The 17,105-nt window shown below is 39.3% G+C and overlaps 1 protein-coding gene across 2 annotated transcripts in view; it reads right to left on the bottom strand.

Moving 5' to 3' along the window:
• Positions 1-15,143, bottom strand: part of RAP1B (RAP1B, member of RAS oncogene family) — a 39,707-nt gene extending 24,564 nt beyond the window's left edge. The window contains exon 1 of one of the 2 annotated variants that reach the window (XM_081060823.1): positions 14,916-15,143. The gene's annotated coding sequence lies outside the window, so the exon portion shown is untranslated. Of the gene's footprint in view, positions 1-14,906 lie in introns of both variants that reach the window. The other variant, XM_081060824.1, reaches the window with a different exon arrangement.
• Positions 15,144-17,105: the final 1,962 nt, after the last annotated feature.

The following is a 17,105-nucleotide window of genomic DNA, read 5'->3' as shown; positions in this document are numbered from 1 at the left end:
GTACAGCTTTCATCGACTTAGTATTTGAATACGCATTAAGTGCAAGTCATCATGAAGGTGACAAAACTGAGCAAAACATACTTCCTCTCAAGAAGCTTAGAGCTGTAGGAAATATGAGAAATAAAAATACAGAAAACATGAGAAATACTACGGGAATTCAGAAGAAGAGAGGTCAGGAACAGATTTATGAAGGTATCAAATGAATAAAAATTACAGCATGTCAATAGGAATATACCAGAGAAAGGAAAACTGAGAGCACAGGTCCAGAAGGCAGCAAAATGTAGGAATGTGTTTAGACTACAATGGAAAGCCCAGTCTGACTGGATCTCCGTACGTGAAGGACGTGGAAAATAAAAACAGCAAGACAGTCTCCAGTTAAGATAACAGAGACCTCTGAGTACTGGTCAGAGCCTTGACGTATTTTGTAAGCAACCGTTCAGGACATTCTGGTATTGGACATACCGATACTAAGAAAACTAAAGGTACTTTTTATATGAGTAAAAGGAGTTCTAACAGAAGTCTGGACAATACAACTAGAAATGTTTAGCATTTTATTAAAATGATTAATATGCTGCCTACTTGTAAATGTATGAATTGGCTTACAACAAAAACCTGTAAGATGATGAAAACCAAAATTAAGAGATCAGAGAAAATAAACACTGCATATACTTGAAAGAAACTGAAAGAGAATGACACAGACAGTTAAGATAACTCAATTTCAGCTTTATTCTACGACACTATATGAATATTAAGTGCCTATTATGTGTAGGCAGTAAGTACCTACTATGTGTAGGCAGTAGATACCCGATGCACAATTCTCAGGCTCCTTATTTTTAATAACAGGATGTTAACTTTGATACCCCAGCATCTGATAGCTAAAGCATACTGAGATTCCTTTTAGTTAATTAGTACTACCAGCACAGAACATGGCACTTAGGTATTTGCCTAAGATCTCACTTGTATTGACAAATGAGGCAGATGTATGGGGCAGGCCATATTTTTTCTCAAAAATCTGCTTTGGACCTGCTCCTGGGCATAAAAAATACTCAGTTAAATACCTCATGGCCAGGGGTCTATCTTTAATGCTAACTGCTGCATAATCACACTTAACGTAGTGCCGGGCATATAGAAGGCAATTATTTGTTGAATGAATCAAAACCATTTCTTGCCCTGTGGTTGGCAAACTCTAACCCTCAGGCCAAATTCATCAGCTGCCAACTTTTCTGTAAATAAAGTTTTGTTGAAACACAGCCAAGCAACTGCATATTGTCTATGGTTACTCACAATACAATGGCAGAGTTGAGTGGTTGTGACTAAGACTGTTCGGTCTACAAAGTCTAAAATATTTATTGTCTGGCCCTTCACAGGAAAAAAATTTACCCTACAGGTTGAAGCCTGGAAGAGTTAAGAATAGATCTTGTCCATTAATTCACTGGTGGCCAATGGGTACTAGCTCAAACACCAAACTCAAAATATGAACAGCTACTTGGAGCGCCAAGTTAAGAATGATTCTGAGATCAACTCTGGACTCAAAGGGAAAGAGCACAGTTTTCAATTATCAATGTCTACTGTTTAGGGGAAGGAGAAACAGGATTGCAACTCTGAAAAATAATTTGAAAACTGCTGTAGAATACTTTATTATAAATGGTTAGCACTACTGTGTGCATTTTACAAAGATGAATTAATTAGTTGCAAAATAATATGCGAGAAACCCCTGCACAAAACCTGAAAAGAATCACTGTAAATAGTCCACCGGAATGCTTCAACACTGTCAACCAAAAAACAATGATTTTGGTTCCAGCATAGCTGATGTTGCTCATTTTTACAACATTCCACAGATTTACTTAAGGCCATTCTCGAGGATGATGAAACAGTGTTATTAGGGGAACCTGTGGCAACAAGGTAAACCCCTAACAACTCCATCAAGCTTTATAGATAAAATTGAAAAGGACATCTTGGGTACAGTATGTTTTTGTATACAAAGCTAAATCTGATCTGATCTATTAAATCTGGAATATTTGATTCTGGAAGTAGTTAACATAATAAATAGTCTAACATTAAAGCATTCATGCCATTGGGGCTCTGCAGAGTTTCCCTTCAGATTATTTTAGAAAAATCCTTTTTTGTTTGGCCAGGCCTATGTCAAGTACTTGCACCTTAGATGCAAGGGAAACTGGGAGAGCTAGTACCTGGCATTTTCATTTTTATAAAGCAAGGCTGTCTGCCAAGACTCATTTAGGACTATGTCTTTTCAGACACTGAGTCTCTAAAGATAAATGTGAACACACACACATCTGTACATGTATATAAGACATTTTTAGTCGGATGTTATGTTTCTGTCAGATGTACTTTGGCTCATGTGGGCCACACCCTAGCCTGACAGGAAGGAACCACGCATGGCATACTTGAAGAGGTGGCAAAACAAAGTCACTGTTAGGAATGGTGGCAGGGGAGGTTCTCAAGGTCAGATCAATTTAAATGTGAAAACCCAGAAGTCTAGGATAGTTAAATGATGAGATGAAGAAAACAGTGGTCATCATTAACATCTCTCATTATAGTAGGGATTTTGCGTGTGTAACTTTTAAAAAGCACCTCTGGAGATTATGATGACATCTTCCTTCCTCCTTAAGACCCTAAGACCTAATACCCCTACCAAAAACAGGTCAGGGCCCACCAGAGACCATCTTATTCATCTTTTTGTCTCCAAATAAAAGTTTCCCAATTCAGTACAGAAAAGAAGAGTATCTGTTGTTTCTCAGGTCTCCAGAAATCAGATTCTTCAGTAAGTTAAATAACCTATTCTTAATGTGTTAGCTTTCATAATCACAGAAAAAAAAAAACCACACCACCACTCCAAAGGGAAAACCATTATTGGGGGTAAGAAGGCTAACTAGATGTTTTTCTGTGTTCCTAGCTGAAGCACATCTTCTCCATGTCTCCTGAACTTGTGATTCCAGAATTTAACACAAACACTAAAGGTGCTCAGTAATGTTTCCTAAGGACAGGTTGCAGCACGAGACAACCACATCAACCACAGAGGTAGCTCCATTATTAGTTAGGGAAAATATTTGTTTTCATGTACTTCAAGCAAATACTATACTATATAAAGTACAGTTTATGAGCTGTAGAGGCAGACGTATAAGAAATCAGAGGTGAGGCACTTTTGTACTAGCAGATTAATTAGAATTCAAGTTAAGGGTAAGGATTCCAGAACAAACCACACCCATTTTCATAAATGGAAGAACGCCACAAACATTTCTTTTAATGTAAATACTCAGATATTACAACATACCATCTTCCACAAAGATGGGAGAACATTTTTAAAAACACAATTTTATTGTCTGTTTCAACACAAGGCTAAATTCAGAAATAAACAGAATTAGAGTATTCCATGAGAGAAGGAATAAACGCTTATAAAATTTTTAATTTTACTGTTAACCTAACCAGGATTAAATGACGAAGCTTAATACGACTGCCCCCAAATACCTTTGAAACCATAATAATAATCACAATGATTTTAGAACTGAGTTCATCATTTGCATGACCACATTACATTCTAAATAAAATTTCAAGACCAGGACATTCCTGATGGAAAATTCCCTAGTAAACCTGCCAAAAGTTCAGAGGAGAAAAATTAACCAACTAACAAAAAACAGTTGAAGCAGTGGTACTTCCCATAATTTTAATATCTCAATCTAAACAGCCATTTAGCTGCTTAATGTCCTCACTGGCTTGTGCAACTATTGTTTTATGAAGTTGTTTTTGACTTTTTGACTGTTTTAACATTTCCTCCTTTTATATTCTACCCTCCAGTTTATTCAAAGATGCCCTTAGTATCCAGTAAAATAAAAGCCACTTAGAAAAATAAAAAATATGCCACATTTTGGAAGCCATAAGGAATACTTACATTTTGGCTCTCCCACACATTACTCCATTTACACAATAATTGTTTTGCAAGTAAGCACCTTTTTAAAAACAGTGGCTTTGAAACATACCGGTCTTTGCAATTCTATGAGGTATCCAAAAAAACACTAAAACAGCACATACATGTTTGTGTCCTTGGACATTAATATATACCAAATGGATGGGAAACGGCAATGAGAACTGAAGTCTGAGTATGAATTAGGCTGCTAGAATAAGAGTATATGGAAAAAACATTGAAAAGTGGGCAGCACTTCTTAGAATCAATTCTGAGTTCCAAAGTAGCATCTTCAGATAGTTATTTCTTTTCTTCTCAATACCAAGGGATTTCATCAAAAATTTAAAAACAATATTCCTATTCTAATCTTATATTGTACTCTCACCTCACAATTAAATGTACTATATAATTCTTAAAACCTTATTAACTGGGAGAAAAACTGCACGATATCTTATAAGGCTTTACAAATCTATCAAGAAGAAATTGTCGCTAAAATATGAGCTCTCAATCATTCAACTTTTTTTTTAACACTTGCTATTCTTTCAGGTACCAGTATACACAGATGAATCCAAACATTTCACTGGACCGGAACAGAAACGAGGCGGTTCTCCCATACCCTTAAGACTCATTACCCGCAGCAGCGCATTCCACTGTCAGTGCTAACAAGAATTCCTTGGTAGAGACTGTTTCTAAACTAATTGCTTTACAGTAACATTTTGCAGGCCCTGGTGTCCTTCCCAAAGACACAAAGTCATGGTTTCAGACCTCACAGAAATTCTGAAATCCTAAAATCTCTGAAATCTGCAAATTTCTCAACTAATTTGGTGACAAAACCTGACCTGATATAAATTTTTTACACAGCGAAACTTCACCTATACACTCATGTGTGGCTATTCATAGTTTTTATTTATCCTATTTAGTGTGACTATTCATGTTTCACTTTAGAAATATTAAGTCTTGATTACTTGTACTAAAATTCAAAACAAATCTTTCCCCCAAATTCTGAATTCCAAAATCCCTGGCACCAAGGGTTGTAGGCGAGGGGTTGTGAACCTATAATCTATTTCACAAACATCTACTACAAGAAAACACTCCTTTGAACATACTTTGCACTTTCTAATTTCTGTATTGCTGCCTACCTGGATTCACTTAGTCTAAAACTTACAAACCACTTTAATACCATGCACAAATTCCACCTCATTTTTAATGTCTTCCTAGACTACTTCCTAGACTACCAGAGCCTAATAGTTTTTACTTCTCCCTCTGACTCTACAAGCACTCATCGGTACCACTCATCTGGGTATTATTTTGAACAGCTATTCACATTACACATTGATTAACTTTTCATGTCTGTGTTAAGAACCTTCTGTGCATAATTACTCCATTTAATCCTAGTAACACACGTAACTTAGAACAATTAGCTTTAGATAACATGAAGTCAGATGAATGAGTCCTCAAGAGACCGATGCCCTAACCAACGAGGAATTACGGTTGAAAACTGACATAATAACACTTAAATGAAGAGAGGATGCTCCTTTATACAAGGCGAGCAGGAAAAACTGTACATACGACATCTGAGCTGACTGAAATCTAATGTTGAGACTGAGGCAGAACTGCAGACAGCTGGGGAAAGATCATGATAGGCAGAAAGCAGCTGTAAGCACGAAAACTCAAAAGGTGATAAAGGGCTTGTTGGGTCAAGATCAGAAAGTCCAGTATTGTGTCAACTATATTTTAATTAAGAAAAAAAAGAAGTCCAGTACAGCTAGAGTTTAGTGAAAGGAACTAAACATATGAAATAGTAAGCCAGAAATGAAATCTGGTTTTTATTTTAAGTCACTGAGGAGAAAATTGGGACTGGAGGGTGTTACGTGATCTGATTTACATTTTTAAAAGATGACTTTGTCTTCTGGGTGGAGGCTGAGGTAGAGGAAGGACGACAAGAAGGGAAACCAGCTAGGAAGCTCCTGCAGGAGTCCAGAAAAGAGATGACTGGCTCAAACAAGGGCAGTAACACAGAAACCTAAGATTTTAAAGCTCAAAAGGAACTTCATAGACATTCAATCAAACTATTCCTACATGAAATTCTAAGAGAGGAGTTAACTTGTTCAAGGTTCCAAGGCCAGTAGCAGACAGAGAACTGAAGCCCAGGGCACCCAGGTCAAAGTTATCACCACAAAACAAATCATACTATTGAAGACAATAGGTAGAATCAAAGGTCTAGCAATGCCTCAAAATTAGCACCTAATTTTTCAGATGTATCCCTCATGCTCAAAGGAATCAGCTAAAACTTAAGAGTAAAATGAACTAAGTGTCAGCTGTAAGTTCAGAGAAAAGTGCACTAAGGGCTTGCTGGGGAGTGAAAAGAGCCAAAGCACTCTCAAGTCAGTGCTGAAACTTGGTGATGAAACATTTACTTGAGCACCACCACAATCTCTCCTAGATGGTAACGTCAATTTACCCTGTACACGTGGAGGACACGCTCTGTCACCACAGTATCACAAGTGCTTTTCAAAGGGGGGTTCATCATCCTGCTCAAACCAGAACTCGAAAGCGAGCGAACAGCGGTCACAGTGGCCTGGCTCATTAGAAAGAGAAGCTCTTACTCACCATCCTCACTCCTTTCTGCTCTACTTCCTGCTCTTCCACCTCTTCATTGCCTATTAACACCATCACCACTATTGTCATGTGAACAATAGAAAAATGTTATGAATGCCTTTCTGTCTTTAAAAGCTTACAAATTCTGTCTTCTCTTTGTCGAAGGATGATGAAGTAAGGTGACAGGGCTTTCGAAAGAGAAAAAAAGCTTAAGTATAAAAAACCTAAAATGGGGGGGGTCACCGGATGGCTCAGCTGGTTGGAACGTGAACTCTGAACAACCGGTTACCGGTTCGATTCCCACATGGGCCAGTGAGCTGCGCCCTCCACAACTAGATTGAAGACAACGAGCTGCCCCTGAGCTTCCGGAGGGGCGGCGGATGGCTCAGTTGGTCAGAGTGAGCTCTCAACAAGGTTGCCGGTTCAATTCCCGCATGGGATGGGATGGTGGGCTGCGTCCTCTGCAACTAAAGATTGAAAACAGTGACTGGACTTAGAGCTGAGCTGCGCCCCCCACTAGACTGAAGGACAAGGACTTAACTTGGAGCTGATGGGTGCTGGAGAAACACACTGTTTCCCAATATTCCCCAATAAAAAGTTAAAAACAAAACAAAAACCTGAAATAGACAGCCCTTCCCCCCCTTAAACTAGTAACTAAAACCGCATAAGCAACAGCCAGGGGCAACCTTGTGACTAATTTGGATATCCTGGACAAAAAACATCTCAGTATGTTCCCTAATTCAGAAGGGCCAGAACAGCTGACCAGTTAATTACTTTATAGAGAATTAAAGCTTCTTATTAAATTTCCTCCCTTATTGTGGTATTAGCTCCACTAGGCAGGAGTTCTATGATGCCTAATCCCTGAAGCTACCCTGAAGTTAGAATTTTTACACCTTATTCCTGTCTAACCTACTCCATATCCCCGTCTCTTCCTCTAGAGTCAACCCTGTTCTTTTAAATAGTGGTGCTCAGACTCAATACCCTCTTTCTTCACAGAACACACCAATTTTTATTATCTCTAGGGAAGTAAATGACACCTAAATTTCCAAGGAACTGAGTACAGTATAAATTATAATTTATCTTTTTTATTTCTTTCATAATCTGAAACTTATTACTACTTGAACTGAATGCAGGTTAGCTTAAAAACCCTTAAAAATTTGGAGCTGTCCTATGACATGAGGTTTAGAAAAACAGTTGTTTAACAAGGATTGCTACAACTGTTCTTGAACAAACATGAAAAAGGAACAGCTTTCTCTGGGAAGGTAATAACATTACCAAGTAACATTTGTTTTGGAAAAGTATCTACTGAAGGGAGACAACACACCAAATTCTCAGGTCAAGAAGACATTATTAAACTTGATATGGGAAAAAAAAAAGTCCATAGCTTCACTATAGGAAAGCTACCACATACCCTAAAATTGTGAAAGTCAACTATTAAAAAAATCTGCTCTTTTAAGGTTATGCCAAAACTTGGATACACATGTAATCTATCTATAGATGAATAATCAGGTGTACAAAAGTATTAAAACCAAAAATAGGCTGAAAAAAATAACAATTACTGTGATTAAAAGTTGAATGGACTACTCAAAGACTGCAAAGAAATTAAACCTAAAATGATTCTATGTTAATAACAGATTTCAAGATAAAGCACCTGAAAACACTGCCTCACAAAAATGATGTTAAACAGAGCAAAGCATGGAGAAATGAATAATACAAAGAGAAAAAGTGACTGATAACCAGACAGACAGCAGGAATATTTTCGATGGGCTTTTTTTATAAATGTGTATATTCTCCTTTAATACTACACCAAAACTCGACAATTGATTGCGGTATACTGGAATGAAAAACCTTGTCAAAATGATCTCTGTAACATTATGGTCTAGCTAGAACTTGGGAAGGATTTCTTACCAAGCATGATTTTGTAATATCACACATTGGTCACTTGGAAAATACTGGTTCAGAGTTATACAGATCTTCGAATACTGACACATTTCATCACATACTATTAAAAAACACACAAACATTTTCATGAACATCACCATATCATCAGAAAAATCTTATAAATACTGGGAAGCTGTCAAGAGCACAGTGGCTGATACAAGTATTTCCAAAAAGAACTTTATCATTGACCATAAAATACTGTCATTTTTTTCCTTACAGCAACAGGCTCACTTTGTTTTTCAGAAAAATGTTAGCCTAATACCCAAGTCAAATAACCATACCCTAACAAATAAAAATGGTGTTCACGAAAATAGTGGCTAGTCCAATTTGCAACTCAAATAATCACACAAAATGCTTTCCCTAGAGACAACCATGACTTTAGTATGGCAGCAAAAAGTGTTTAAAGCATAATTCCCATGTGTCACAGTATATTAAAATGATGTGTACAAGAGTTGAGATTTGATTTGTTCGAGTGCATTTAGGTGGAATTTTGTTTTTTTAAATTGTGAGTGCATGGCAGTGAATATAATGAGTACTACTACAGTATGGAGTTCTGACCTGATTCGTTCTGAGGTACCAGAAGTTTTACCCACCACTGCTTACCACTGGTACAAATGTTAACACAGTGAAAAAGGCAAAGAACATTATCAGTATTCTGTAAAAATAATTTTGTACTTGTAGACTCTGAAAACGTCTAGGTAATCTTCAGGATTCCTTGGATCATACTTTGAAACCCACTGAGATAGACAATTTATGTGTTAAGCTGTTCACATTCACAATGATTCTTTCTTAGTCTTCATTCATACCTTAAGGGGAATCTTAAAAATCAAATAATCAAACCAACTTCCACTGGGAGTAGCAATGCTACAGGGAAATAAAAGCTTTATAATAAACAAGAACTAATACTACATTAGTATATTCTTTTATAAACATTTATGTATAATATTCCATTTAATCCTAGACAACTCTAAGTAGTATATGTCATCTTTCCCACTGAAGAAGCAAGGAGGTAAGAAAGATTCAGAAAGGGAAGTACAAATTTTGCCTAAAAATTCATTGTACTGGTAGAATTAGAAGTGATATTAATTTCTTCCTTTATAGTTTTCTGTATTCTAAACACTTTAACAAGAAAATCAGAAAGACAAACATATTTGAAAACTCAACCAGTCTTACCAATACAAATTCAGTGCAATATCCCAGTTCAACAATTTCAAGAGCAGGAGAAAATAACAGATACATTTACACTGCTCATCCTTATCCTTCTTTATTATGTGTACAGTACACAATTCAAGATTCCTGAGGAATTCCTGAGTTTTGCTATTGTTACCAAGAAGCTTAACAATAATTTATAATCTCAGAAGCAGCAGCTAAAACTATGTAAGCATAACAAAGTAATAGTAATACTCTCACTGCAACCTTAAAACACAAGGTAACAATTGGATGTAATATGAATACCACTTTGATACCTAAAAGCTATTAAATGAAAACAATTTATATTTATAGTCTGTATAAATACCCTCAGTTCCATTAACTAAGAACTTTTACAAAGTCACCCTTTTTTTTTTTTTTAAGAATAGTGACTTGAAAAATACATTCTAATGAGAAGGATAAAATTTTGAAGATAATTATAATTTTATTTCATGTAACAGTTTCCATTTCCTCTCCAGAAGCTTTTGCCAAAAACTGCTATTAAATGGACAAAACAGATTTTCTTTCATCTTTTTTCCCTTCCCACAAGACAAAGAAAAAGAAAGCAACAGACAGTGGTAATCCACCAACAGGGCAAGCAGTTCATTGTATATATTCAAAATAAAGTTACTTAGCGAAATACTAAGTTTTAAACATAGGAGAAAAAATTATTTTATTAAAAGTATGTATTTACTGGAATAAATTTCAAACCAACTATTGAGAAACTCAGTAACAAGATCTGTGATGCGGTCAAAGTGACGACTCTAAGAATCAACAATTTAAAGTGATCAAAATTATTTGTAACTGCTTCTAACAGATGCTCCCTTCCTTTAACATCTTTATTCAGTCTACTTGTACAACAGTTAAAAAAAAATTAATCCCCAGTGGAGAAGATTACCCAGCAAGCTGTCTCATGAGAGCAGAATCTGGTTGAATTGACAGGGTCTCACTGATACAGTGTGCACGCGCACACGCATGTAGTAGCATAACCCTAAAATTATAAAATTGCGTAACTATAAGAGTAAGCTTAAGGATTCAGCTGAATGTAAAATTCAAAATCAGAACATTATATAATTGCTCTCTGTGCTTAGAGTAAGATTCTTAATTTAAAAGTAACATTTCTAGTACTTGAGCACCTTATATGCCAGCAAACAATTTTAAGCATAGTAATACTCTAGAATATTGTTCTGTATAATAAAAACCAGATGGAAATTCTGTAATTCATGTTGCAAACACTTTTTCTTTCGATTAAGTGATTTAAATATTATTGTGAAACCTGGTACAGTCCCCTAAATTTTCACATTTTTTTTCTAAGTTTCAAGGTTCCTTGAAAACAGTTTAAAATTTTTTGATCCTCTACAAAGCAAAAATTCTTTTTGAATCACTACTGAAATAATAATCAATTGCTGTGTACCGTGAATTTGACTAACAGTAATAAACACACCAGTGTTAGGATGTATGGAGAAATGCTGTTTCTTTTTGTTGGTGGTACATTTAAAACAGAGACTTAAATTGTTTAAAGGCAGCACAAAAGTTCCTCATAACCTTTCTTCTTTAAAATAGAAACTCTATGACTACAGATATTGATCTTAGAATCCAGTGCTCAACTAGGTTCAAACAAAGTACAACAGATTATCTAGCAAGCCAGTCTTCACTGCAAATGGATAAATTCATTGTATGTAGCTATTGCTTCCATTGTGTTCATAAGGTTTCCACAGAACTGATAAACTAAAAGACTTAAATCCTCAAAATGTAATTAATACCTTTCAATACTACTGCACAACATCTAAGAACACTGAAAAACATTAGGCTTTCAGCACAAGGGTGTCATGGTACAGTACTCCTGTTTAGTGGAAAAGTTGTCCAATGTTACAATGAATCATTACATCAGCCAAAATGTCTGTTTCTTAATTTTTTCTAAAAGAAATTCAATTGGAAAAGGTTAACAGTAAAAACATCAGCCTAATCTCTAAGACCATGGAATCCTCAAAAATGATAGTAGGGGGAAAAATATCAAGGCATGTAGTTAGTCACAACTTTATATGGTCTTACAAAGTTTAAGAAAGATCAATCTTTTCAAGTTTTCCTAGACTGAACATGTAGACATCATTGCCATAATGGAAACAACAGCTTTCTAATATTTAGTTCATAAATACTAAATGACTCCTGGTGCCAGTCAAATCTAGAGACTACGAATCAATACCCACCTTCTTTAGCCACACACACACACACACACACACACACACACACACACTATTTTAAGTCTTTAGGAAAATGATCCATGCATATCAGGAAGAAGTTGGTATTCAATAATAAAATTGCCTATTTAAACTACATTCTGGGGGAAAAATGACAGGTTTATAAAATCAGCCAAATTCCCTTTGTATCAGGTCTAGTTCCACTGATTACACTTCTTTAACAAATATTCATCAAGTACCTACAATTAAAGTCAAAACTGAACATGAGCAGTTTCTCAACCAAATCTTAGACTTTAATTTTTTTTTTTAAGGAGGGTGGAGCTCCCAGTGGCCCACTAGGGATGGAATCTGGGGATGGAACCAGCAACCTTGTTATTTGCACTATGTGATAACCAACTGAGCTGACCGGCCACCCCCTCGACTTTATAACAACATGTATAATTAGTTACCATGGTATCAATCTTTGCATAACAGGCCTTCTACCAATCCTGAATTACATTGGCAATTACACTTGGTAAGATCCTTATGTACGTGGATCAATGATTTCTATGATCAATTCTCTATCACACTTGACTAGGCACTCCTTACATGGTGGGTGGCTTCTTACCATGGGTGCTCATCTTCCCTTTATACAGCTAAGAGAAAATATTGAAATTCTAAAGTAAAGGATTGTTTTGATGATAAAATGGAAATCGATTAGTAAAGATAGATTCCAAAGCCAATGTGGAAATGTTTCTTTTTGAAGGGATACAAAGTTCACTTCAAATACCCTCTCTTTAAATGTTCATTACAGTTAATCCCTAAATCTAAATGCTAAACACTATACATAGGCAAGGTTCTAGGAACTAAGAATACAGTGGAGAATGAAACAAAGTTCCTACCCTCATGGTGCTTCCACTTAACAAACTGGGATTGTCTATGTGCAAGGTACCATGCCAGTGCTTTGGGACACACAAAGAACACATCCTGTCTTTAGAGTTCCCAATTTAGTGGAATAGATACGCAACAAAAATACATATAAAGACAACAGAAGATAGGAAGTGATATGTGTCATAGACAGGAAGAGAGATGAGTTTCATGGGGTAAGGGGAAGGCAAAAGACACGAAGAACATTCATTTTCTTGCCCTATACCACATTTTAAAATTATGCCAATTTATTACTGGGCTCCTCAGTTGTATCCTGGTACCTGGCACATTAAAACCAAACTGCCAAAAAACAAAAACAAAACAAAAAAACCAACCAAACTGCCTACATGTATTTCAAAGATTTACTTAGGGGATTCCTTAGATAAGGCAGCCTCGCAATTTATTGTGAATGCCAAACTAGGAAATGCAAGTAAAAACACTGTGTAGTGCAGAGATGGGCTCAAATAAAATGATCACTGAGGGCTCTGTGTCTTAACTTTAATTTCCTGAGTATCAATCTCCTCTCCTAAAACCTGGGAATAAAAGTACCTAAACTTCCAGTTCCACTAAGGTATCCACCTTTTTTCCCTGGTATGATGGGAATATCACCCTCTGTAAAAGTAACTCACTATAAAAACGTCGTCTTTCTTCCTCTAGGGACCCTATTATAGGAGAGACTGCTGTTCTAAAAGTCAGCAGGATCACTAATTAGTTATCTTTTCTAGGCCTCAGTTTCCTCCTCCATAAAATGAGAGGGTGGGACTGGATGATCTAAATAAAATAGTCCTTTACGGGCCTTAAAAAAGTCCCATGACTCCATCATGACTCAAATACTACTTAAGAGTCAGCTTTTGGGAGTGATACGAACTTGGAAGTTAAATGTACGTCTTCCTTTTTTTCTAAGTTACTTCTTGCTAAGATAAGGTTTTGTTGAGCAAGTCCAAACAGCATTCTAATTACAAAAAAAAGACGGTTAATGAATTTACAAGTTAGAAGCTTTAAGTTACCAGCACTCGATATATATATCACGTGCTATGATCAAACAAAAATCCAATTAGACCGAATTAACGTTAAAATATTAAAATCACCATCTTCATTTAGTGTCAACTTTCTACCCCGTGAAAAATGTGACTTCCCGTTACTGTGATACAGAACTGCTGATGTTCATACGAAACAGGAGTAGCAGGGCAAAAACGGTTTTCTAAACTAAATAAAGAGGATGGGGGTGGGGGGGGCAGGCGAAGGGGAAAGCCAATCTGCTTAAACTCGCGAGGGTGATCTTTTCTCCAAAAGCCCTCCGTGTTTTCAGAAGAGAAATCGGCTGGTCCGGCTCACTGGAGGTAGGTGTAAATAAAATGCACGGCGCTGACAGTCCGTGTTAGGACTGGACAGAACCGAGATGGCGAAAAAGAGAAGAGTACAAACTTCCTGGGTTGTCTCTCCTCCTGTGCAAGATTTCCTCTTGCTGACGAAGGGGAAAGGCCCCTTTAACAGCTTCTCCCGACGCAGCGGCTGCTGCCAGACTAGGTGGGGCTCCCTGCGCGGCCGTCCTCCTGCCACTTCCCTCAACAAACGGAGCAACGCGGCCCCGTTTCAGGCAAACTTTTTCCTCGTCGGGCTCGAGCCTGCGGGGCGCCGGGGAGTGGTTTCCCCCGATCGCGGCTCGCCCCGGCTCGGGGCCGGGGGAAGCTGGGTCTTTGCAAAAGACAACTTTCTGGTTTCCGTTCTAACTTCCACCCACACCAGGAAGAGGACCGCGGCGGCCAGCGAGGGGGCTCCGGGACGGGGGGCGACAGGCAAGGAGGGAGGCGAAGGCGGCCGCGGGCAGAAAGGAGCGGTGGTGGGGGGGATCCTGGGCTCTCCCTTCCTCCGCCATATTTCAGACATTTGACCCCTTCCGCAAAGCGCGCTGTGGCCCCGCGGCGGCGGCGGTGGTGGCGGCGGCGGCAGCTCGCCCCCGCCGGCCCGGGAGGCAGCGCGCTCGCCGGCCCGGCGCCGGCCCCTCGCACCACCTGCCGCGCTCCGACACCGCCGCCGCGGGGCCCCCGCCCGCCCGCCCGCGCCGCACCCCACCCGCCCCTCGGAGCCGGCGCCGGGCCCCCGCCCCGCGCGGCCGCCGCCGCCGCCGCCGCTCCCGTCATCGGCCACGCACGCACTCTGCGAACCTCTCACGCTGTCACCGAGTCCCCGCAGCCAGCGTCGCCCCGCGCCTCGCGCTTCCTCCGGGTCGCTGGTCCCGGCGCCACGGCGGTCCTGCCGCTGCCGCCGCCGCCGCCTCTCCGGCTGGTTTACACGCCTGACTCTGGGCGAGGTTTGGCGGTGTCGCCTTGACGTCAGGCGTTCAGCCTCGCTCTCGCTTCCGCCCGCGGGCGGGGTGCGCGGGTACGAGGCCCGGGAAGGGGCGGGGCCGCGGGGCGGAGCCAGGGGAGCCGAGGGGCGGGGCCTGCCGCGCCTTCGCGGCGGCGGCGGCGGCGGCGGCGGCGGCCGGACACGCGCGGTGCCCTTCCCGGGGTTTCCTCCGCGCTGCTTCTCTCCGGCCCCCACCGCCCCTTCAAGCTGGCCTTGGCCCTCTGGCTCCGGGAGGATCCGCGTGCTGGCTTCCCGGACGTCAGCGGGTTACGCTATCGCGAAGGGCTTACAAACCCTAAAGAAACTCAAAAGGTGTCTTTAATGCAAACTGTAATTCAGTCACTACCGCCACCAAACAGTTGGTGATTGCGTCTTCCTTTGTGCTGGGGAAAGTGGCTGGAGAAGTAACCCAGCGCGCAGTGTCCACACCTTAGAGCCCCGTGAAGGTTTTTTTTCTTGAATTGACAAGTATTTCATCCAATGGTGTCTTAACCCGGGTGAACTCTTTCCAATTTACTTTGCCAAATTCAGCTGACAAATCGATGATCCCAAACAATTTTGTACTCTGAGGCTAAATCAACTGTTTATATGAATAAAATAAATCGCATATTTCAATGCATGACTCGGGCACTTTAAAGGGTTACTCATAGATAGGTTTATGATGTGACTGTTGGGCAACAGAAAGCACTTTCTGTTCCAAAAACGCCTTGTTCCAAAAAGTGCGGGAACTTAACCATTATTAGAGAAAAGACTGAAATACACCTACCCTTAGTACAAGACATCGGCTTTTTCATGAACCGAGGTTTTGATGGGGGAAGAGGTTCAAAGAGAGCAAAGGGCAGGGTAAAATAGGGGTTTGGGGGGGTCATTGAATTCTGAATGAATGAATTTCAAATAAATTTAACTTTCCTGACTTTACAATTATTGCGTGAAACTCTGAGAATTCTGAAAGCCTGAAACTCTGAGTTAGTTCATGGAAGCAGATATTACCTGGGTGTACTGCATTTTTTTTTTTTCTTTTTTCTTTTTCTTCTTTTGTTTTTGAAACTCTACTTGACCTTTGGGCAATTGATTTTTTTTCAGAGTCAGTTTTAGAAGATTGGAGCTAGGATTATTCAAAGTTTGAGAGAATGTGTAAAATAGTTGAAAATACATTTGTTTTATTCTGTTATACTGGAAATCATTAAACTTGTATTAAACTATTATCTCTATGTAGAAAATTCATGCAGAATGCTAGAATCTACATCTCTTAGCACTGAACTCACTTTCGGGTTTGAGCCCCTTTTTCCTATTTCCTTGAAATCTTCACGAGGATATTCCACTGGCAACTTGAACTGGTCATGTGTGCAAACTGAAGTCATCTTTGTCACAAAACCATTATTACCCGTTATCACCATCTTTGAAATTACCCAGCCTTCAAACCTGGCACTCTGTTCTCTGCTTTTTCTCCAACCCTCAGTCAATTGACACATCTATTAGTAAATCATTTCTACTAAGAACACCCTTTTTGGGTTGGTACTACTTCTCAACTCTTAGACTTAAGCCTTGTGGACTCTGGTCTGTTTCTGATGTGATCCATTCTACACATTGTTACCAGATAAATTATCTTAAAGCATACTGAGAAAGTCACTCTCCTCCTCAAAGAGTCTTCTGTTACTCCCCTGCCCTACCAAAACAAAGTTAAAATTCTTGTGTCTTACTTTTCCCTTTCACTTAAAACTGCCTTACAGTCAAAGTGGGCTTTTCGTCTTGCCCAAACATGGTGCTTTTCCCACTCCTCTGGTGTGCAGAGGTGATTTCCTCTGCCTGAAATGTCCTTTCTCATCCCTGCGCATTATTCAAAGTCTTCACTTTCTCCAAGAAAGAGCATCTTTTCTGATGTTTTCAGTCTAATGTGGTTTCTTCTCTTTCGACTCTGAGTAACATTGTAGTGCTCCTTTTGTCACTTGTTTTATACCTTTCTACTTGAACAAGAGTTCGCAAACTTTTTCTGTAAAGAGCCACAT

This window comes from Rhinolophus hipposideros, assembly GCF_964194185.1.
Source record: "Rhinolophus hipposideros genome assembly, chromosome: 9".
NCBI lineage: Eukaryota > Metazoa > Chordata > Mammalia > Chiroptera > Rhinolophidae > Rhinolophus > Rhinolophus hipposideros.
The sequence above is the reverse complement of the archived record's forward strand: the minus strand, read 5'-3'. Positions and strand labels throughout refer to the sequence as shown.